The 23,395-nt window shown below is 38.5% G+C and overlaps 1 protein-coding gene across 1 annotated transcript in view; it reads left to right on the forward strand.

Annotated features, from left to right (window-relative positions):
• The first annotated feature begins 10,027 nt into the window (after window positions 1-10,027).
• Window positions 10,028-23,395, forward strand: part of SMPD3 (sphingomyelin phosphodiesterase 3) — a 120,764-nt gene continuing 107,396 nt past the window's right edge. Inside the window, exon 1 of the mRNA XM_037409007.1 lies at window positions 10,028-10,291. The gene's annotated coding sequence lies outside the window, so the exon portion shown is untranslated. The remainder of the gene's footprint in view (window positions 10,292-23,395) is intronic.

Below are 23,395 nucleotides of genomic sequence, written 5' to 3' on the forward strand. Positions count from 1 at the left end.
CTAACTTTTTGTAACAGCAAATTTTTCACCAGATAGCATATGGTTTCACTATGGACTAATACCTAATGAATCCTGTTTTAATTAGCTTAATCCTTCCCCCCTCCCTGTACCAGTTAACAATCTATACTCAGATCAAATTTTCCTGAAATAATCTGTTATTCAAAATTAATCTGAGAATCAAAGTTATTTTTTTACTAGAACCTAAGAAGGAAAAATGTTTATAGCAATTATTCAATATTAAACTAAATGCGAATTATAAAGGATTCTGTAATTTCCCACCTTGGATGTCCAAACATAGGCAGCTTGATCTATGCTTACATATCTAAATTAATGGTATAGCTTTTCAAATACACTAATTATTTTATTGCCTAATAAGGCTAAACTAATTAAAACTTGCACAAACTCAAAATTTTCGAAGGGTTATGAAAGTGGCAAATACTTGGTTTTCATTTCCCAAACAGCTCACAGAAAGAACTGTATTTTGATATTATATTTTAATATTCACAAAAGAATTATATTTTAATGTTCTTGTATTAAAAAGTAACATAAGTAGCTTTATACTCCAACATAAATAAAACATTACACAAAACAGTAAAACCACCCATAACATCAATGTTGCCTCCTAAAAACAAAAACATCCAATTCAAATGAATAATGAAAGGCTTCAGCACAGTTTTTATGCTTACAATACTTACTTATAGATCATCTAATTTCCTCCTAGGGCTAATGTGGAAACTGGAAGCTCTTACCATATACAATCAATAATCCTCCTAGAAGCTTAGTGTGAGATATAGGAGCCATTGCCAAAAGCAGTAAGCCAGGAATTAAATTCATTTGGGCTTTTTGTTGTTTTGTTTTGTTGTTTTTTTTTTTTTTAAAGGAAAAAGCAACACAAATATTTTCCAGCACCCCCCATTTAGCTTACTGACTTCTCCTTGTGAAGGATGTTCAAATTTTCTGAAGCTTTGTTTGACTGGCTGGACTTTATTAACATGATTTGAACTTGGAGAAAAAGGAACAAAACATTTTGGAGTTTAAGATTTCTGTGAAGTGTTTGTCACAACACAGAGGGAAAGTTCAGCTTATCAGTCTTTACTGCTATTAAACATTTTGGGCCCAGAAGAAGGTAGAGCCATTTTATCTGTGGGGTAAGAAATTATCTGGTTGTGTTATAAAGGGGAATTCTAATAAAAGATCACATCTGATAAAATGAACACACATTCTTCCTAGGAACAGCAAGAACCAGAAACAAGAACATTCAAATATTCAAGCCACTGCACATTTTAACTAGTGCTGTTCTTTGACAACATGACAAACATCCAACTATGTACAAAAATTTAAACTGACCTCTGAAATATTAACTATAGAGTCCAGCCAATATTTTCCAGTTTGTGTTCTTGAAGTCAAGCATAGAGAGCTACTCTTCCAGAAGTGATCTAGCTCTGACTGGGACTGGATAACATTTTTAGAGAATGATCAGAATCGTCCACCATAAAAGTGTTACATCAGGTACTCCCAAGAATGACCGCATCCAAATTACAACTGGAAATATAGCTCTAGTTCCATTTCTAGGCACAGTAGTAAAACTGGTTTAGGTATGCAAATAAAAGCAGTTTTTAGAGCTGAAAAGATGCAAAATCTGAAAATAAGTATTCAGACTGAATTTTTGGCCTTTGTTAGCATTAAAGCACTGTTGATATCTGATGGAAAAATTACATTGCAGTGATAATTACTTCTCTGTTATTCTATGGATTCATTCAGCTCAATAGTGTTAAGATACTTGCCCTTCTAAAGGCTAGCAACAGATTGAAATTGCTCCTTGGTACTTAAAAAAGTTGCCTATAAAAATCTTAGGATATTCTTTTTAAAATAGGATCTAATATTTACACAGTATTTGCATAGCATGCCCACATTGTGTTTGTTATCTGACAGACAAATCTCTTGTGATACAATCATTGTTAAGGTTTTATTCAGGATCCATTTTTTTCCCCTTGAAGTACTTCCATATTCATGGCTGCCATTTTGCCTAATTTATGCCAAGCTGTTTAAATAATGTTTTTCCCTCTTCTGTGTTCCAAATCATAAATGTCTATCCAGCATGGATAGCACTGTGTATCAAATGCAAAGCCGTTTGTCCGTCTTCTCCTATCTGCCTGTCTGCCCTCCTTTTCCTCTCTTTCTCTCAAAAGCAGTACTGCTGCAGAAAAGTATCTCCTATACGGTTCCAAAAAAACCCCAAAATGTAAAGTGCTATAGGGACTGGGAAGATGTGAAGTGAGGTAGAAGTTACAACCTCAAAGGAAGGGCCTCTTATTTGGAATTATTTCAATAAGTCACAACCCAAATCTTAATATTTTTGATTTTGCTGAGCAAAAGCCAAACATCTTTTTGAGTCCAAATGTCTTTCACACAGTTCTCTGATATTCGCACTATCAAAAACCCTTTCTAAAATTGGTCATTTATCTAGTATAACTGAAAAGCTTCCCATCTAGTTATTCATGCTATAGGACAACGGTTGTACTGAACTTTGGGACATTTTAAACATTTTATCTCTACAATGTCATCTTAAGTAAAACATTTGGCAGACTTTAGAAAACCATACAAGAAACTCTCAATTAAATCATGCCTTGTCACTAACTTCTTGAAAGCAAGTAACCTTTCATGAAGGTTTTTAATGGGGATTTTGCTGAACCACTTAAGAAAATCATCTCGGAATGAACACTCACTATTTCTGTGGCAACCCATCATTTACGTGATTACCCAGAAGGGTATTTTAAATATCTCACAGACAGAAAGTGGTAATGTGTTCCAAAACAAGGAGCTTTTTACTGATGGCTGGCAGTGAAGTGTGTTCCTTGATACCTATTTTAATATATATAAAAATAAACTTTTCCGGTATTTTGAAAGTAACAATCTAACTCACAAATCCATCATGTTCAACGAATTCAGAACAATTTCTCAGCAGGTTTAAAAAGCCATAGAGCTCCTACTTTACATTAAAATATCTGACCTCTTAATGCACTTCATTCATTCATTAAAAAAAAAAATCTTTGTTTTATACCTGAATTTCCCACTTTCTCTACAGTCACTTAAATTTCCAAGTTATTAAAGTATACATCTTTTGATTGTGTTGAGTGATAGATCTGTAGGCACCTGTAAGTTCCCCCACCACTGGGCTATCCATAAAAATAAATATTAAGCATAATTTGGAGAGCTTTAAAGCCAAATGCAAGGACAAATTTTTAGATTTGCTGACAAATCATTGTTTTAATGTTATTTGTCTCAAGCTTTAAACAGAAGCTGTTCATGCTCCTTCTCTCTGTAAGGGCAATTCAAACACTAAAAATGAAGGGAAATAATCAACAAAATCTGAGTCCTACGAAGAAGGTAGCCCATTATCTTGAAATAGCTGTAATCCTCAAAACCTGGCAATACTTGCAAGGGGAGAGAACTGCCAAAAATCAACTTCGGCGATTACACTCACTAATTGATACTAATTTCAGTTCTGATTAAATGGCAAGCCCCAAAATCAAGAAGGGACAAGCATTTAAAAAAATCAACATAATAAAGTAGTAATCACTCAAAAGTACAAACGACTAATCAGAAAAATGCTTAAATTTAGTAACTGAGCTGTAAGTGTGTTTCATGCACTGGGCGTATGCTGATTCTGTTTTGTTTTGTTTTTTAAATAAAGGGGAATGACCCCTTTACTGGGGACCTTTATATAATATATAAATCCAGTAATGAAGGAATCTGTCCGCATTCCCAAGGATGGACAGTGAAGAAGAAGGAATACAGATGAGTGTACAGCTCTCAACAGGAGGATCAAAAATCAGTCATTTTTATTTATCCAGTGAAACCAGGTTTGTCGTATCTACTACACCTCATTAAAATTGTTCACAGGACAAGAGCGTGACATGCCCTGCTGTCTCTGATTATTAGGGCAAGGCTAATAACTATCCTTGTGTTCTGTTGCTCACTTGGATGCTACAGTTATCCTGGACTTGAAAAAAGATAACCATTCTTACAGAAATCTGAAGCAGAGTCTACTACTCTGGATAAATACACTGCTTAAAAATTGACAGATCCAACCATAATTGTTCAATTTGCTGAGTGACAACAAGCTCTGAAGCTGAAAATAAATGTTTGACTCCTGCTTCACTGTCTTTTGTACACTCTACCAAGGAACACAATAATGGATTGTGTGCCCTCAACCTAAGCTTATGTGTTTTCCTGTAGTTACTCTCTAATTATAATCATTCACTTTTACCTGGTTTTCCACTAAGATCTGCAAAGACCTCAAGACATTTGTCAGCTGGGCTTTGAAATGAGATCACTTAGATTTCTAATGAACAAATAAGAGAAAGGTTGAGAGAGAAAGAAAAAGACCAAAAAAATAAATAGATTTCAGACTGCTTTCCAACACTGATGAGGTAGAAAAAACCCCTTACCTACAAACCTGAAAACATCTTGCTCCCTGAAGATATCATCCACATACTGGATAAATCACTCACCTTGGTCACCTCAAAAGAGGTAACAAAACCTCTTATGATTTTGACCTTAGTAAAATTTTTAGCACTATTGTTGTCTTGAATATAAACTCAGAGCTGAGAGAAAGATTGAGAGAAAAAAAGTACAAAAAAGGCGCTTTATTGTAGTTATTTTTAACTCAACATTTTCTAAATACAGTCTGCTCTATATAGTTGATTTGATTGCAATTTGTATTTGTGAAACCTTTCAACAACATATCACTTTTGATAAAAAAGCTTGTAGTTAAAAGCATAAAAGTGATTAAAATGAAGTTTCTGGTGGTAGCCTGAAGAAAGTTTTATTGGGCTGTACCCAGTAACAACACTGAAACGGTGTGTCTGTCCGTCCCGTCCCCTCCCCCCCGCCCTTTAGACTGCAATAGAAATAACCTGTCATGCTCAAAAATGTTCTTAGATTGTAAGTATTGCTTTTTTTTCCCCTGCTAAAGAAAGATAATTCTCATCCATACCAATAAAAATTTCCCTCCATAAATTATAGGCAGCCTCAAGCTAACTTCATGTACCATAAATACCAAATGAGAATACTAACTGTCAAGTACTAGATGTCTTCATGTCTTAATCTATGGTAACTTGCCTTCCGGTTGTATGGTCCAGTAAGTGATTTAAAATCAATTTTATAAGGCTGTAATAATGGTTTTATACACTACAGGCCTTCAGTTCTTGATGGTAAGCTGAATTTAGAAGCAATTGCTATTCTCTCGTCATGCAAATCCAAGTAATATTGAAAGTCAGGGTTTATAGGCATTATTTTGACTGTGTGGCTAGGAAGCTGAATTAAATAGTATTTTTATTTTTACAGATTTGATGTTCAATTAGCACATACCTTTTCCTAAACTTAATTATGGAGTCATGTCATGTTTGCCTGCCTTTCAGAAACAGAGACTTGAAATGCCACTCCATTAAAGAAGTTAAACTAAAGGTGCAGCAGAAGATTAAGGGAACTTGGTTTTTGGCAGCTTTGCCAGTAAAATATTTTTCATGATCAATACAACACTATTAATGGAAGACCAACCTAACTTTATTCTCCTGATTAACTTTTACTTCCTAATAGTTCCAGATATGGTATAGTCATAATGAGACCCCTTATCCTTCCTTCTTTGCTGACAGCAGAACAGTCAGTATAATCAGTTCTCTTTTCTTTACAAAAAGGACAGCTGCCTTATGATGAACAAGGCATAGATAGGTCTTTCTCTCTTACAAAAAAATATTCCTGACTCAAGTTTTTTTGCTCTTCATGTAGGCTCCACAATGAGGGTGTTATGAGCCACAGCATAAAGGTAGACTGAAAAATTAATTCCCCACTGTGGATACTAATAAATGAAAGTATACAATTAAATCATATTATAATTAAAAAAATGTTTTCATAGCAGTGACAGAACAGAAATTGCAGGCAATAATTCCAATACTTACCCCATTACCTTAGTCTTCACTATAGCTTGCTTTCTCTGCTGGTTTTGTTCTCTGCTTTAATTCGCTTACCTGACTGCTTTCCAACAATACCACATAATTAGAGACACTGCACTGTGCCCCATTTCATTTCTGCTAACACGACAGCTGTAGTCACCTTCTGTGAAGTCAACTCAATCATCTTCTTGCATTCCCCAATTCTTTGAGAATTACCAGAAAATGCTGGACTGTCTAATTAGTGCCTTTTAGCATTATTTTCTGACATTTTGCCTTTCATGACTCTGAAATCTTGCACATCTACAACTATTTCACACTTTTTTGCTCCTGGTTTATTAACTGATACTCTAGAAGCAATTGCTTTCTCAGTTCAGCCAGTTTTTTTCTGTGTATTTGATATCTATGCTTCAATAATGATAAACAAACCATTACAACTACATGCATAGAATACTGTGCCATGGTATCTCATACTGATAAAAGATTTAACTTCAAATGGCAGAATCATGAAAGAGTTATGCAGGACATCTCAAATCAGTTTTCAGTATTCTCTATGTGAACTAGGTCTAAAAAAAATTTCAAAACCTTGTTTAGATAGTGACTGCTTAAGGGCAGATCAAGGTTGTCTCTAAGAAGGATTTTTTTAAAGCGCTTGTTGCATTTTTGAGTAATTACCTTGAATTTATTCCTTTATATATCCTTCTTACTGTATATGACTGTGTCATTTATTTTAGCTATACCATTTGGCACAATCTCTGCTTTTCTATTCTGTTATCAATTAGACAGAGATTCTTCTTCCTTTATTTCAATTTCTCAGTTTATTTCTTTGCAAGGAAAAGAAAGGGTTGACCCTGTATGGTTATAGTTTATCTAGGATGAGAAAATGGAGGTAGCGAGGATGAATCATGACATCTGCTGTTCTTTCACTTAATGAAAGAAAACCTGTGGAAGCACAATTGGGCAATCCTTAGACAGAATGATCAGTGATCCTTCAGTATGTCTAATTAAACGTTTACTAAGCCCATCAATAAGAATTTGGATGTATAACAAACTGAAAAGAAGCAACACATTGAGATATCTGTAGAAAATAACATTAATAATCTTTTCTTGCTTTCCTTCATAAGATAGATGAACTGCTCAGATAAACACAGAAATTTGATTGAAATTGGGAAGAAATTTAATCTTCTCTCTGGGTTTCCCTGAATCTGTTTTACATGTGCAGGAAAATGGGAGTCTGTCTGCAGGGTAAGCAGACCGGTTGCTGCTGACAACAGCACACTACAGCTGCTGTTAGCAGAAACTAGGATCCATGAATCCAGTTATTCAGCTGTACTTGAATAGCTGACAACTGCCTGTGTTAAGATCTTAAAGAACTTTTCATATTTGATTTGATAAATGTATTCCACTTTTACTTCTGTATAGAATCATGTATAACTGTAACAAACTTAACGAAGGCAGTCCAAACTCCAGTTTCAAAGGTAATTCCCAGGAATTTCTATGTGAGTTTGGAAGCAAAGTGATGTTTGTTCTTCTATTTTGGTGCTCAAAAAGTTACAGTTCAGAACTGGGGGTATGAAAGAGAAGAGGAGAGTAGGAAAGATGTGAGATCTGAGGTTTGGATTAACTAGATTACCTGCAACTTGTATAAAATTGCTTTGGTCCTTTAATTGAAAGATAATCTGAGCTGTGTTACTGTTTGAATAATACATTTAATTATTCACAACTAGTTTGAAAGTATTATGCATGTGTTTCTATTTCAATTTTTCTGCTTTGCAAAGCAGAAAATGGTTATTGCTTTAGTAGGACCCTTTCAGCTGACAGAAGGGCAAACCTGGCTTCATTAAGATTAATGGTGGAGGGAAACAAAAAGCAATGAGCAGGGAGTTGTAGTGGCTCTCCTCCACATTAGCACCAAAAGGCTTGCTTATTTGTTGTCTTGTAATTTGGGAGTGCCCACAGCTGCACATACTACTGAAGGTTTTCCTCAACTATACAGTTTACCTCAATGAGGCTCTTTATCAGTGCAAGTTTCCTACTGCCTCAGACACAGCATACACTCGCTGGAGAGGGCACTCAAATAGCACACCAAAGCCCTACTTTTGAGGAAGTACATTCTATTCTTACTTGAATGTGAAGGAAATGACAAAAGGAAGAAATTGTTTTGCATTATTTGTTCTTCACTATACCAATGACTAATTTTTAAGAGTCAGTACTGAAAGTGAAGCATTTGCCTTATAGTTCCATACTTTCCACACCTACAGTTCGCTTCCATCAAATAGAAGTTGTAATAAATTAAATACTGTTTTAAACTTACCTACCAAACTTAGCTAAAACTGTATTACGCTGAAAAATTCCAGTTAGGGAACTGAGGATACGTAATTCTGTTCTAAGTGAGTCTTGTGGAAACACTGGGGAAGGTACTTCAGGAAGCAATTTAGTAGTCATCATTTAGCAAAGATTAGAACAATTATCAAACAGCTGTATATATTTCACAGACTTTACTTACACCGTGATCAAGTTAGTACGCTGGTGGCATATAATGTAGTACCAGAGCAGGCATCCCTTACAACACAAATCAGACAGTGCTTTAAATCCAAGAATCACTAAGCAACATGTAATATCAGGGTCAGTGTCAACTTCTCACCTTTTCAGGATACCTGCAGAAGTGAACTTGCTCAGTAGGGCTGGGTGATCAAGTTGCTATCAACAAAACCCATTACATTTAAGAACTATCCAAGAAAGCACCTGAAAGGGGGTGAGAAATCATTATAATCTCTACCCAATGAAAAAAAGCAGTAAACCTAACTTCTTCTGCATCACTAGCTTAGAATAAACCACACAGGAATGAAGACAACCTAAAGGAAGGTTTTGCTAATGTAGCATAAATAAAACACACTGCTTAGTTTAATTTGATTGTCCTAGCTTTCTGTCATATTGCTTGCAATACAGTTGCTAAAAAACCAACCTAGCTGAAGGTTGGACGTCAGGGTTTCAAAGCAGCAATAGCAGGGGCACACATGTAACCCAAACATATAGGAATCTGTATGTAAGCCTTCAGCACCTTTCAACGCCACGTAATTCAGGGCGAGAGATGGGCTAGTCCTCAAACTTCTAAATTAACTTGTTAATTAACTTTTCTTAAACAACTCTTGAAAGAGTCTTCTGTTGTGATTATTACCAAAAGTGTACATTAACTTCTAACTAAAACTGCACTGAATAATGGCTTTTTCTTTTGATGAGCAAGTAAATAGGAAATCTGCTTGGGAATAATTTATAAATGAACCAATACATTAACTAACACACCCTGCTTCATAAAATGCTTCATAACTATCTGAAGAGCTCTGTATAAGCATTAGTATTAGAGATGCCTTTCTGAAAGGCAGCTGCAATTGGGTTACAGTCGGGTTTGCTATGTTTTTTACAGGGCTTTGCATTTGATTAGCAAGGCAGAGTCCTGACTGTTTAGCTGCTTACGTGTATCTTCTAGCTTGTGAATCTCGGTGAGAGGGAGGGCGGGAGGGAGCACAGCTTTCAGGACTTTCTCAAAGACCGTAAGAACTATAATATCACTTTTTTGCCCTCTCCCCTAAGCAAGCCCCTAACACCGCAGGGCTGTAATATCCCAAGCTTTTGATTTTAAAAAGGGGGAATAAAAGAAGCCAAACAACAAAGAAACGTTTTGAAAAGCCTCCACAAAGAGCGTAGCGACCCACGGAGGACGTACCGGCGCGGAGCAGCCCCGGCAGGGCGGGAGGCGCGCTGTCGCTCCGAGGGAACCCACCGCCGGAGAGGCGCAACGCCGCGGCGGCCAGGCGGGCCGGGGGGCAGTGGCCCCCTCACGGCGGGAGGCGCCGCCCAACCGAGCCCCGGCGCTCCGCCAGCCACGGGACTACAGCTCCCGGCCGCCCGCGGGAGCACGGCCACCTCCCCCCGCCGCGGGGGCGGCTGGGAAGCGTGGCCATTCCCGCCCTTTCTGCTCGGCCGCGCCCGCGCTGCCGGGTCTCCGCCTGCGGCGGCAGCGGGGCGGGGCGGAGCAGCCGCAGCGCCGCGCAGCGAGGCGGGAGGCGGGCGGCGGCGCTGCCCTCCCGCGCCCAGGGGCGGGGAGCGCGGCGCCGGCCCCGCCTGTGGCGCTCCGTGGAGCTGTTCAGCGCCCAGGTGCTGAGTCTCCCCCCGGCTTACGGAGGCTCCGGCGGCGCTCCCTGCCCACCGCTTCCCGGCGCGGCCATGGCCCCGGCGCTCAGCCGCCTCCGCCAGGCACTCTGAGCGCCCGCCCGCCCGCCGCTCCCCGGCGTGGATGCAGCAGCTCCAGGCGCCCCTGGCTCCGCGCGGGAACGCGGCAGGTAAAGGCTCTCCCTCCCCGCCCATCCGCATTGCATCCCCGCCGCCCCGCTGCCCCGAGCTGCCCGCGGGGCCCGGCTCCAGGGGCTTTTGCCTGCCCGAGAGCCGGAGGCCGATGGAGACGCGAGTTGCCTGGCAGGGAGCGAGCGCGGGCAGGGGGACCGCGGGGAACAAAGCGGTGCAGTGCATATGCTTTTTAAGTAGTTTCGTTATTTTGATTTCCGGGGGGGGGGGGGGGAAGGGAAGAGAAGAGAGGGACGGCTGGTTAACTGCAAATATCCCTGCTTGGCTATATTCAGGAAACAAACCACCTAAATATATTGATTTGCTCTTGGAATCATGTTAGGCAGCAGAAAAGATAAAGGCAGTGTTTGTCACACAGGTAAGGTAGTGCTATAGTCAAGACTGCAAAATGGTTTCCTTGAGTACCCTCTCCTTAGCTGTAGTGCTCATACAGATTTTGCATGGCAAGAATTTCTTACTTACTAGCCCCACCAAAGAGCTAGGATAAGCAGCAGAAGGTTAGAGCCAGAGTAGCAGGCACAGTGTTTCTGTGAATAGGCATCAGGAAAGAGAGGAAAAAATTCCACTGTATTTAAGGCAAGTTACATCCTACATGAAGTCATTTACAGCCAAGCGTTGTGCTGCTATGCCTGATACTTAAGGCTTCCTCTTAGGGCTGGGTGATGAACGGGGAACTGAGCAAGCATATTAAACACCCATAATCAAGCAGCAAGTGTTCTTAACCACTTGTGTGTGTAGTAGCTTGTGTTGTCAAAGGATTGGTGAGTATTCCTTAGCTACCCTAGATAAAGTAGGCTGCAGCTGTACATATATATATATATATATATTTAAATCAGTAATACAGGATGACTTACAATTTTTCAGAGTGGCATGGGAAGGGGGAGGTTGGCAAAACAGAAACAGCAGTTTTCTTGGGTGTAGATAGTGAGAAAAGTTTAACCTAGGAGACTTCATGCAGCCAAACAAGGAACTTGCACCATTTCTGTGCTGATTTTGACAAGAAACTGAAGGACCAAATGAAGATTTTAAAAGTGCTTCCTTTAGAAAATCAAAGGCAGTCTAATTAGCGTACTCTTAATGCTTCTGCCCTGTATCAAGAAAGAATTTCTTTGTGTATAAGGCATCCCCTGCTTCCCATGGTAGTATATCATGTATTAAACCAGCAAAAAGAGCCAGAAAGGCAATTGCTGGGATCAGAAAGGCAGGTGTTTAAAACTAAGTTGTCGTGACTCACAGCAGTTCCCATGTTATTAAAGATTCTCCAGCCTGGATAGAAACATAGTTGTTCTCATATTTCATTGACTTGTTTTTTTTTTTTTTTTTTACTACTGATTATAAGGTTCAAGTACATAATTCATTTCCAGGATAGCATGCACTTAATTTGTTTCATATAGGCTGCACTTCAACAGTTTTTGTGCTTTACTGTAATAAAGGAAGGTGAACAGATTGAGTACCATCTCACAGTCACTGCACATCCAAAAACTCCCCATCCAGTGGGCACCTTGGACATGCAGAGGCATAACATCAGGCCCTTAAAAGCAGCCTTTTAGGAATTGAGTTAACAATTATAATAGCACATAACTGTAAAATTAAAAATAAATGTGTGCATATGACTGCATGCAAGGTAAGCTCCACGCCCTCCCCCCACCCCCCCACCCCACCCCAGGCCAATAGAATTAAAAGATTTCCTGACATAGCTCCTCCCTACCTCTGCCTTTTAGTCTCAGCACCATAGAAGCCTCAGAGCACATGATCGGCTATGTGTGATTTAAGCTATACTATTGAATTTTTTCCATGGGGAACAGTTACTATAGAATGACAAGTCAACCATTTTGATCTTAACAGATCTAGCTCTGTTTAGTGATGGTAACCACAGCATACACTGCTTAACCCAGTCTCAATATCTCACTGTGGCAGTTTGCTTCTAATTTAAAAGGACACTGTTAAATCTTAAAATAGGTTCTCATTTTTGCGTAGGAATGAAAGAGGCTTAATACCAGAAGGGCACTGTAGACATTTCAGTTGTGTATTTTCAGTTGCTGCTGCCTGCAACAGCTCTTGAGAAGCCCCTAAAATATCAGAAGGGCTAAGCAGCATGCTCTGACCACACCCCTACATTGCCATAATTCATAAACTGAGACTCTTGTGCTTGCTGCCACATTTGTATTTTTACCTGGTCAGTGAGGACAAAGACAAAGCTGCTTTGTGCTAATAAAGCTAGTGCAGAATGCTTTTAATAATCTGATCTGGTCTTCCCAAAATATCTTAAAAAGGACACTTCTGTTACCCTGACATTGTTTATGCTAAAGGCTATTGCAAATGGAACATTTATGCTAATTACTTATATGTCAGCTCGGGCAATAAACAATCAATATTTTTCTGATTTAGGATCCATTGCAACTTTCCCTGTCCAGTTATGCATTCAGCACAGTACAGTAAATCTCAAGTTGCAATCTCTTTGTGGAAATGTTTATTTTAACTTCTATAGTAGACTGCTGAAGTCATGGAAATGTTTCCATTACACTTAAGTAAAAGCCCGTTTTTCAAAAAGACTTGCACAAAAAACTGACCTGGAAATATTTTCAACATTAGAGCCACAGTTATGGTCACAATATGCAGCAACATAGTAAGCGTTTTTTTTAAAGATTAAAAAAATCCTTATAAGCACAATCTGTACAAAAATGCTACAGTTAAAAATCAACAAGTGCTGTTGAAGAGCAGAGACTAGTGCTTTTTTACTGTTGTCTGTATGAGGGAGATTGGCAAGACACATACCTTTATGAAAGAGAACCGGGGTACCCTGCATTACTAAAAAGATCTTTTAATATGGTGTTCTGCTACCCGGATTATGGCCGAGATGGCCTAAATATTTTCTACAACTCTAAACAGAGAAACAAATAATTTTATGTATTGTATAGTTCCAATTTCCTGCTTGAATTCTAGCAATGTTTGGCATTAAATATAGCTAGACTTGACTTATCCCCATAAATATCTTTAAATTGTTAGTATGATACTCCCAATTCCACCCTTCACAGAAGATATTTAAATGCACAATGCAATAAGCAGTTACTGAACTCTTACAAGAGAGGGCCTGCTAACTCAAAAGGAGTAATCCCAGTGACTTGCTTCAAGTAGGAAGTAATAGTCTCAGTAATTTTTGAAGGTACAGCTCCTAACTTGCAAATATTTAACTATAAGTTTTAAGCATTTGTAGCAAGTTCTCTGCAATACTGAAAAGTAAACAGAAGAAAATTGTAGCTGCTCTCCAAGCATGATTGCTATAATCCTGTAGTTTTATGTATCACAGGTCAGACTCACTGTAAAATCTGGGAAAACGTTAGACTATGGTTGAACTATGCCATTGTTGTAAAAAGGAAGAGTCCGTAATTTGATCTGACAATATAATGCTGACAAAGCTTTGTGCAGAAATATTCAATTCTGTTTTATTTTGTCTTGAACAACAAGTTTCTGAGAAACATGTAGCTTGGGGACAGTATCTATGCAGAATTACAATGAATACAAGATCTTCCTTCCTGCTTAAGTTCTACTCAACTTTGTTTCTAGTGTTTGGGATGGGGGGTAAGAAAAAGATGGTGGGATAACGGACAAACTCTGCACATAAAGTTGTATTTATTCACTGGGAAGTAATCAGATTTTAATGATTCCCCACTTAATCATGCAAATACTACCCTTTGATGGCTATGCTGTCAGGGTCACTCAGATTTTACTCTAAAAGCAGGCAGAATGCTGCCATACCTTAATGAAGTGATCGGCAAACATCCTCTTAAGTCAAAGCAGAAGCAAGCAACTTCATGATTATAGGAAATCTCAGTGAAGGTGAGAGAAGCTGTGAAATCTCTCAGTCTTGAATCCTGTACTACAAATCTGAGGTTTAACAAGTATATTTAAAGAACAGAGAGAAAGCACTCAGTGTGTGAGCTGACCCCAGTCTCCTCAATGGGAGTGGATGCCTGGGCAGCATGCCTGCTGTTCTGCCTCTGTGATGATTATTCCCTCTGGCTGCTGGCCTACTAGGCTTCAGGTTAAATGCTACTTTGTCTTCTTCACTCACCTGCTATTCTACAGATTGCATAGATGATGTGCCTGGACTAGCACCTGTTTGCAAGAACTGCACAAAATAACTTACTCTGTCATTCTTCAGGTTTCTTTTTTGCTTTTTTTTTTGAGACTTGTCTGAGGCTGCTATTAAAAAGTTAGTGGGTTCCTTTTTTTACTTAAACCTCCTGCTACTTGTCCTCAAAAAAATGCAACTTCATAACACTTGCAAATACAGCCATCTTAGCTATTCCATATGAAACACACAGGACCAAATTCTTTAAAATTTCTGAAACAGCCAGAATTTCCATTAGCTTCAGTTTAAGATGGTTATACAGTCTTCTTTAGATTTGGACCCAAGATGCCTCAGGCATTATAAAAGAAGAGTCATCTATGTACAAGCATAGATGTACAAACTTATACATCTATGTACAAGATAGCCTGTCTGTCCATTTAGCTTTACACCTGCAGATAGGGATTATTCTTGCTTACATTTGCAGGTGGGGAGCAGCTCTGGTGACATAATTTGGTATCTTTACTTTGAATGTGCATTAAAATTTCAGCATTGCAAATACAGAGTGAATAAACATTAAATTGGCATCCTAAAAATATGGGGAAAAAAAAAATCTTAAAGGTGCCCTTTGTTAACATTCCCACAGCATATGTTTAAACTTGCACTTTGGAAATTAGCATGTGACCTATGACACAGCTCAATTACAGAACCAGAACAAGATTTAACAACTATTCAGTTCTGAGATCATTCAGAGTGCATGTTCTTCATATAATCAAGAGGATGTTTACTCCAGAAATATGTTACCAGAAAATGGGTTACAATTAGACAACATAAGCCGAGAAGTTCTGATTTAAATATGAAGTACACCAAGGCTCAGACTTATATCACTGTTTCATGGGAAAAATACCAAAAGATGCACTGTGAGTTCAGTGCAAACTGCAGAGAGCATGTGCTAGGCACTGTTCTGAGTAGCTGAATGCTGCCTTAAAGAATACACTTAAGGAAAAAGTTTAATGTGTTTACTGTATAATCACACCCTCCCCACTCCCTTGCCTGCTAAAAGGCACCAACTTGAACAGGATTCTGTTACTGTTACATAATTTCAAAGTTTAACTACATACAGCTCCTTAAATCTGAAAGCTGAGATAATAAATGGAAGACAAGTATTTTCTCTGTGCTACTTAAGATTTCTGTCAACTATTGCAACTCAAGCATAATCTATTTCAGTATTAACAATAGCAAAAATAACCTCCAAAGTGACAAGCCATATCTGCCACTCAAAAGTACACAAGTTTTTAATGTATTTTAGAAACTGACTCAAGGAGAAGAGAGAGAATCACAGGATTCCATCTGTCCCTCTTGACTATTTCTTAACAAGTTAACATTTGATTAACAGTTTTGCTTCAAATGTTTGGGGTTTTTTTGGTTCTTTTCCACCTATGCTGTGCTTCAAGTACAGTAGAAGCTATTCACTTTTAAGCAGAATGTCTTGCTTTAATCTCTCTGCCAAAAGAGGAGTTAAATAGTAACTTTACTCCCTTTGCTTACCCAAACATTGTCAAAGCCATGTTGGAAAAAGGGGTAAAAACCCGTAGACTCCTTTAGGGTAACTGCAAAGAGGCTAGCAGAAAGATCACTCACCACAGGAAGTTGTACGGCTTGTTTTCTTTCTTTACAAAGTAGTTACTGGATGGAGAAAAGGCAGTTTAATCCTGCCTGGGAAGAGGTAATACTACCTCAAAAAAATTAGCAGCTATCAGTTGAGGGGCTGTAGTTTTCTATACAGGCTACTCCACCCTTCCCCTATTGCTAGTCAGAACTGTCTGTCACTGATACCAAAATCAATGAGAAATTCTAATGATAAGTGAAGACACATCAAAATAGTAAGTGTGCCCTGAAACACTTCAAATATCACAGACTGGAAAAAAAAATTAATCAGTTCCTGGCTCCTCAGCACAGTTAACTTCCGTGAAATTGGTCCCGTCATAAAGATAAGAGATCAGAGTGTCATAGCTTTCTCTATAGAAGTGCTTCATCCAGCTCAAAGCTGAACTCCACTGATGACCCTACCAGCAGAAGGAAAAGCAGGGAGAGTCTAGAAAACACAACAAAGTCATAAGTATCTTATCCAAGCTAAAGAACTGGCAGAGACCAATAAAGATAGATAAGAATCTTCTTGATTTTATTATTTCCATGTGGGCTGGGACATGTTTGTAAATCTATTCAGAAAGTAGAAAAAAGGTTGTGTTCTCTTGTCCCCAGGAGTGAGAGCAAAGAAGGATAAAATCCATGTTGGAATCCCTTTGAATCTGAGAGAGAAAGAAAGAGAGGAAAAAACCCTGACAATTAGTGCCCATAATTAAGCCCTGAGCATAAATATACATATTTTGCTGACACACACTGGAGACGAGGATTCTTTTCTCTAGTCATACAGGATGCATATACCATCACATTTTCATGATGAAACATAATGTTCTTTAGAGCTTTAACTTTAAGCTGCATGTACCCTTCAAACATGGCAAGGCAATGCAAAAGTAAAGATGACTGTATTATCTAAAAACAGCACTTCATTGTTTCCAGTCCTGGGGAAACTTTTCTTACTCCCACACCAAAGGTGGAAAAATTACTGAAAAAAGCCTGTCCTGATAAGGTGCAATTATGTAGATTACTCTAGTTGCTGCCAGGGTATCAGCTATACGATAAACATTCCTTTGAAAGAACAATGTACAATGAAAATGAAGCACAAGTAGTTGGCTACCTACCACAGACCGGCAGACCTAATTCCAATTGTATACTGCTGTAAATGGATGGGCATATCTTGGGTATAAAACGATTTTTATTCACTGAGAGAAAGCCCTTAATTTTTCATTTCAGCTTCCTTGTTAAACTATTAATTTTCAAATAACATGAGTGACAGAAATAGATAATTGCAACTTTTTAAAAACCAGCCTTCTGATCACTTCTCAGAACCTCCAGCTTTTCCAAAGCAAAACAGTAATGCAGCCAAGGTACATAAGGTGAAATGGTACAGGCACAGCTGAATCTTTATTGAACATAGAAACCTGTACTGAAGTTTCCCTGACACACAGCCCACAGGCTGCCACACATCTAATTACATTAGTCTTCATTTCAGTCCTGCAAGAAAAGGCTATGGAACACAAGAGTCAATCTACAGGTGCAGAACACTACTTACCAGATCACTAGGTCAGCACAAAATAAATATTCCTTCATGTGCTCACTGTTTTGACTTTGCAAGACAGTTTGCACCACCAAGTTACCACAAACATGAAGAGTTCATCTCTGCCAGCTGATATGATGCTTGATTTCATTATTTCACAATGGTAAGGTCCTTCATTAATCTTGCAGGCTTTTCACACTAAACTTTCTCAGAAAGAAAAAGCTAAGCTCAGTCCTAAAAGAAACAAACTAAAAAAACACCCCATAGGTTTCCATTCAAGTTAATAATTCTCCTTAGGTCCTAATGCTTTTGGTTATTATTTTCCCCTCTATTTTCTCTCACACAAGTAAGTTTCAAGTGTCACACCACAGAGGGGGAAAAAGGATTTTTTGTTTGTTTAGTTATTGTTAATAACTACTTCCATTAGATCCATTCGCTCCTTCACCTGGTGGTCTGCCAGTAGCTACCTACAGTTCTTAGAAAGTGTTCCGTAACATGTCCACAAAGAAAGCTTTCCTCATTTTCAAATGTATGCATTTCTTTCCCATAGAAGCTAGGAAAATCCTGACAGATGGAAGAACCAGTAAACAGCTTTGGCCCTGGAAAGGCTGCATATTAACTCTATGTCAAGCAGAGATTACAGATCTAATTTCATAATCTGCCTTCTGAAGAGCTACTTCCAACAATGCTGCAGGGCCCAGCTCCAGATTTTTTCATTCAAAACTTACCTATGCAGAGTCTTTATGTCTGCACCACAAGTTATATCATATAATTCATTTTTACAGAATATGGAAAATTATTTAATCTAACTTCTTATTGAACCCATTATAAGTGAGTGGAATAGCCTGCCTTGTTTTAGAAAGTATAAAAAAGATTAATAAGCTCTACACAGTGATGCTTCTGTTACTTCAGGATGTTGCAGACAAGCATGTCTTGGTAACTGGAAGTGTGGCTTATTCAGGTAGTTTTAATAAAATGTACATCTGTTTCATTAGAATACAATGTAAAAACTATGATGAAGCTAAAGCCTCTGTATTTTCCACGACAGAAAGATTTTATTAACCTAATGCAAAAGTTAAGTTTTTATTCACTTCACACTTCCTTAACTATATTGGTTCAGATTTTGACTGATTTATTAACAGGAATACTCTTTGGTAACTGAGATTATTTAAAGCACAAAACTTTGAAATCTTGTGAGGCCTAATGATTTTTCTTTTTGCAGAGGGAATTAATTGAGAGATTCCTTTTAGTTAATAGGACTAAATAGTAGCTAGCTCCTTCTAGCCTAGCACATAAGTGAATTTTGTCTGCTCTTAAAATACCCTTCCAATCACATTCTGGTGAATAGTTTTATTCTTCTGTAGCAAGTTTACTTGGTATTTCCAGCACAGAAAATTAACATAGGCAGTGTGTTCACCTAACGATGTCATTCCTTGATATTAATGAGATAATGCTTAATTTGACCTAGGCTACAGAGTACATCCTAGTAACAAGGAGGGAAGACAAGCTGTAGCTCACCAACTTCTGCCTGCAGCTTTCCTGGGTTTCACTACTTGCATTTTTTTAGCATATCTGCAGCTTCACATAACGAGAGGAAAAGTTTATTAGTTACCAGTTCATAGTTGCAGACTTCTGGACATTTCCAGATTCATCTACCTCTCACAGTCCTATCTTAAGGCTTGTCATGACCACACTTGAGAACCTCAGTTAACAGGGTTTTGAAGACAACTTCTGCAGCCTCAAATACTAGCACTATGCCACCTTCTTATTGGAAGTCACATCCTGGGGGCAGGAAGTTTTTTTATCTGAGAGAAAGACATGAAATAAACTAATTTGCACTCTCACCCTCCTCCACGCTGCTGTCTTACTTGACTGTTTTCATTTCCTGTGCACAAAGACTGCACAAAAAAGACCTGGGCAGTGCCAGAAAGACACTGTGTAACTTCTGGTGAGACTACAAGCTTTTCTGTACCACTGGAAGAATTATACTAGCAGAAATCCTATTATCATTATAGTAATACACCTTTTAACTTCCTAGCCCAGAACAGACCAATCTATGATGAACACATCTTCACCAGCATAACACCATCACAATGGGAAAAGACCTGTTTCAGCTGCAGTGGTTTAGTTTGGAAACAAACCTTCGTTGCATAGAAAGTGCCTCACTAGAGGTATTAACTAACAGGCCTAAATTCACCCTGGAGGTCATAAGCACAGTGGGGAAATAAAATCCAGCTTACTATTAGTTACCACTGTAAGCACATGCAGTTTTCTTTATCATTAAGAAACAATACGTGTGAAAGACACTTAGAAGATGACAAACAGTAACGTCTAGCATGCAAATCAGTATCCCAGGAGTTTTAATCTCCTGGGACCTTCTTCATGAGGACAGCTGCTTGCCTGACTAATTGGTGCTAGCAATAAAAAATATTTGAATTTGTCACGGTAAGGAGCAGAGGGTTTGAGAAAGGATTATCAACACACATAAAAAAAATATCTGGTATGCTTCTATCTTTATTTGTATTACTATCTATGTAATACATTTCTACCCCTGAAAATTGCACTAACACCAAGTGTTAGTTTGTAATGCTCTAAACACTATCTAAACGAACAGCAGATATTGGCAGTTATAAAGCAGGTATAGTGTACAAAAATAAACCACTACTATAATAAGGGTCTTCATAAAGCAATTCTGCATCCAGGCCCAAGAAGCTTACAAGCAAATAGAACTTTTCATCAAAAACATTGCTAGATTGTTTAGCAATATGCCAGCCCCTGAGCTACAAGACAATATATCCTATCTGCAACCCTGATACTACTACAAAGAAGTTGTTCTCTAACTTCTTGATAAAAGATATCCATTTTACATTTCTCAGGCGCTGTTACCTGACTTACATCTAGTATTTAGATGCCTCTTTCAGAGATTTTGAATAATGGATTAGAACAGAACTGGATTAGACTTCCCTTGCATTCAGACATGCACTATCCAGCGGGAATTCAGGGGCAAGCTAGGTTGTCAAATTGAAGAAAATCTCTCAAAATTTCAGGAAAAGAAATGAAGTGATAGACAGACAAGTCACAAAAGAACCTGGAAAAAGCAGAAGGCTGAAGAAAGCAACCATAAGTGCCAAGGACCAAATAGGGAGGATTGAAATATCCTATATTTGTGTGCAGCAACAATTGTTTTAAAAGCTTCTGAATAAAAAATTAACAGCTGATGGTGTATGCACTAGGACTTGCATCTAGTCTGAGAAGGAGGGCTGTTAAGATAGCGAGTGAGCCAGCAAGACAGATGGCTGGTGAAGGAACTGACACTGCAAGAGCTAGAACATTCAGTAAAAAGGAAAAACAACAGCTATACCCATGAAGGAACTGCTGCCAAGCACGTAAGTGAAGTGAGAGGAATCATGCAATTTCAACAGTTTCTATAAAAATGTGGATGATGTGCTGAACTGCCGGAAATGTGTAAGCGACCCCAAGCCTGACAGTTCAGCATCAGTGGAGAAGCAAAGAGACAATGGAATGATAAAAAGGTCACATATTACCCGAAAAAACCAGCAGGGAACAGTTCAGAGATGTAGAAGTGATTTCACAAGTGAGTACAGAAAATGCTCAATAGACATAAACACCAAAAAGATAAATCTATCACCTAGAATTAATTTGCAAAAAGCTAGCTTTTGGTATTCAATACGAAAAATGGTGTCAGAAGCTAAGAATTGTGACTCCCGCCCTGCCAATTTAAAGTCTGCCCCTCAATCTAAAGTCTTCTAAAAAGAAAATAGTTTCCACAAAGCTTGTACTTCTCACAACTACAGATTTACTTCCAGATGTTCATAGCAGTCAACCGCAATACCTGGATCTTGAGACTTACTTAATATTTGTAATCGAATTTTCAATCAATAATATGTGTAATCAAAAATCATGCTTTCAAATCCTACAAATAGTGCAGTCCGTGTCTCTTCATATTTACAAATAAAATACCCTGGAAAATCTGGCCATATTCTTGGAAACAGAGTGACTTAAATGTACAGGGGGTGGCAGTTGCAGGAAGAACAAGAATTGAGAATGCACAGGGAGGTGTCCTGAGATCTCATGAAAACTGATCTTAAATTTTATTAGCACTTGATACCATCATAAGAAGCAATAGTTCTGTCAAAAATGGAGATACGTAATAACACCCTAAATGGGCACCTAAAAAAAAGTTTCTACATTGACTACTGATTGGCCAATTTACTTTTTCTTACTACTTTTCCAGCCCATTACTGCTGCCATTCATTGACAACAATAAGAAAACTGCATCCTTCTTTTGAGTCTGCGATGTTGTTTATGTATTTACAGTTGCATTACTATAGGGTTATATACTTCAGTACATGCTGTTTTCATGAAACGTGTACTTGTACTGTATAATATTAAAGAGTGTTTAAGCTGGACAGTTCAAGATAAAAAGTTCATTGTTGAAGACAGCTCTTCCGAAATTCTTTTTAAGCTGTGCTGAGATGTTTACCACTACTGCAGAGGAAAAATGGCTATGGCATGGACAAGTAGAATATTAAAAATCCTGTCAAATTTCTTACAGAATAAGATTATCTTTCTGGTATTTGGAAAATTAGATTACTTTCCAAGACGCAGAAAGATTTTTAATACACAGGCCAGGCAACCTAATGAAATAAACAGTATGGGATGGCTCCAAAACATTATAGATCACATGTTAATGCAAAAAGCCAACATAATTATGAAGTACCTATCCCAGGCTTTTGAGTACATAAAATAGATTTAGACAAACCACTAATGTTATAATGAGTATAAAAATCATCATCAGAATGACAAAAATAAGTCAGTGTAACTGACAAAAACTAATTAACATGCTTACAGCTCAGAGGCAAAAAAAGCAGTTTAAGAGTCATCATCAGCAAGACTACCTAAGTCTACTACTAATCAAGCTACTTTAAAGAGGCAGGTAGTACAAGTCTTAGCTGAAACCATTCTCTCCGAAAACTATAGAGAACTTGTATATCAATTGGAAGTTTCTTGCATTAAGTGGAAACAGGCTCACAGAGAGCTGATAGAGCTCAACCTCACCACAAACCCCACACCCCACTATCTATCTATAGATGTATCAGAAATTAAAACATACTTTCATGGTATTTCCCTTCTTCTTCTTCAGGCCATCACAAGTTTCCTTTTCCTAGCTTTTTGTTGCATTCTAGTTCTGCTAGGTCACAGCAACACGAAGCAAGTGAGAGGGAAGGAAAGCCATTGCTGCTACATGGAAATCACAGAATCATTTAGGCTGGAAAAGACCTTTGGTATCATCAGGTCCAACTGTTAACCCAGCACTGCCAAGTCCACCATGAAGCCATGTCCCTAAGCGCTACATCTACACATCTTTTAAATACCTTGAGGGATGGTGACTCAGCCACCTCCCTGGGCAGCATGTTCCAGTGCTTGACAACCCTTTTGGTGAGGGAATTTTTCCTAATATCCAATTTAAATCTCCCCTTGCATAACTTGAGGCCATTTCCTCTTGTCCTATTGCTTATTACTTGGGAGAGGAGATCAACAGCCACCTTGCTACAGCCTCCTTTCAGGTAGCCATAGAAAGGATGCCAGGAGGGACTCAGTGACAAAAAATGTTAAAACGCCAAACAGGTAACATCAGCAGCTCTTCTACATCCCAGAGAGGATTACTATCTCTCCCATGCAGCCCTCACTTAATGCAGTCAACTTCTGCCAGGCTTACACTCAGTAATCTGATTCCATACCTTAGTCACCTCCCAGTTTAGGAACTGGTAGAAGTGGGCTAATAGTCAGCAAGGCAGCCAGGCTGTTTGGTAT

Source organism: Falco rusticolus, chromosome 15 (assembly GCF_015220075.1).
Source record: "Falco rusticolus isolate bFalRus1 chromosome 15, bFalRus1.pri, whole genome shotgun sequence".
NCBI lineage: Eukaryota > Metazoa > Chordata > Aves > Falconiformes > Falconidae > Falco > Falco rusticolus.